This window comes from Aplysia californica, unplaced genomic scaffold (genome assembly GCF_000002075.1).
Source record: "Aplysia californica isolate F4 #8 unplaced genomic scaffold, AplCal3.0 scaffold00552, whole genome shotgun sequence".
Classification (NCBI taxonomy): Eukaryota; Metazoa; Mollusca; class Gastropoda; order Aplysiida; family Aplysiidae; genus Aplysia; species Aplysia californica.
The window spans coordinates 108,005-109,818 of NW_004797822.1; positions in this window are offsets into that span (position 1 = coordinate 108,005).

Below are 1,814 nucleotides of genomic sequence, written 5' to 3' on the forward strand. Positions count from 1 at the left end.
CCCCCCCCGTTTCCTCTCTGCCCGGGGAAAATCCTACGTGAAAATACCATTGCTAAAAAAATGACAATTTGACTATTTTTGTCTAAAGATTGAGATCGTCACTGGCAGTACATACCCATATCCAAGGATCCGTTTCATAGCCCATTTGCTTATACTTATATAGTTCCAGTTGGAATCTGGTTTGAGATGCGTCAGGCAGGACCTCACAAGTTGCTGAATTTTCCTGTTCTCCTCCAGCTCTCTCTCTCCCTCCCTTTCCCAAGTATGCGGGAATTGCATTCTGTTTCCCTTGTCGCCAGTCGCTTCTGCACAGAATCTAGGACAGTACGTGGGTCAAGCATCAGTGACCCCCCCCCTCCCCGCCCGCCATCCCTCTCCTCCCAGCCAATTTGTAGGCCCTTCGTTTCCTTTCACTCCTGAGGGACCTGGGCAGAAGATCCAGTGCACTCCTCTCCAGATTGCTTTCTTTGATGGTAATAAGCCAGTCCGCATACAGCGACCTGCTCCTCTGAATTTTCCCCCAAAATGGCTATTGATAGATACTTCATCCCTCCCCCCCACCCCCCCCTCTCTCTCTCTCTATCTATCTCTCTTTCTCTCTCTCTACCACACTCTGAGGAGGTAGGGGCTGCTCCGATTTTAATGAGACTGGGAAAAAAGAACAGCCAGGCAAACCTACAACCTTGATCTTCGGCCATAATGAGGTGGGTTTTTTTGTAAGTGTTTTACGGCGCTCACAACTGCATAAGGTCATATGATCGCGCGGGACACACCAAACATTTTCAGTTGGTAGTAAATTTTGAATTTTGCCCGGGTCGTGGCCTAAGCCCACTCTTATCGATTTTGGACCACCAAGGAATCTTTAACGTTCGCAACTTGCACACGGGACTTCCGAGATTTTTCGCCCTTGTCCAAGAAGGCTAGGTTTACATCTTTCCTACCAGAAGATCAGGGGTGTGGCTGAATGACAGCAGTAAGATTGAGCCAAGGAGTAGCAGTAGAAAGGCAGCAGAAAGAGTCAGGAGCCCTGGGGAGGGGGCACAGGAGGTAAGGCAGAAAGTGGAGACGAAGGCAGACAACAGAACATTGTTAGAGAGCAGGAAAGGAGGTGAAAGGAGACAATTTTAGAGAAAAAAATGTACGGTCGCTATCTGGATTGAAACCCGGGACCTTTGATTGAGAGGCGAAAACCTTAAACTCTAGCCTCCTCTATAATGAGGACTCGAACCCATCCCTCTTTCACACAGCACATTACATCATCCTAACTCAACCGTGGTTTGGAGGAGGTGAAGTCACTGGCCTTACGATTCTGGACCTCTGTCGTCGATCATTGCTAGAATCTTACTTTTAAAAATCCGACTTAAAGCAAGTGTTTAGGTTTCTCAAATTCAGGCTCAGAAATATGATAAACTGATGTCAAAAGACTTGAGATGCTTTAAAAATCAAAAGCAAAATAAAAGAAACATCGGGAAGTCAGGGCAGCAACGAGGTGCGAGCATATATCCATGTCCAAGCCGTCTCATTACCAGGCTATTAAGCAAGAAAATGGGAATAAGGAGAGTTGTTGAAACTTTACCAACTTTAGGAAAAGCAGAATTATCAATTTGAGACAACTAAAATAGGAATACCAAACGCCTGCTCGACTGATGAAAAGCAAATTGTTGAGATGAAAACACTGCTGGAAATCCCCTGAAAATGGGGAAAGAGCGAGTGTGGTAAAGGAGAACAAAATTAGAGAAATTATGTCTTCAGGCAGGGAATGAATTTGGAAAAGTAAAGAGTGAAGAAAAAGGTAGGGGTGGGCGGAAACGGTT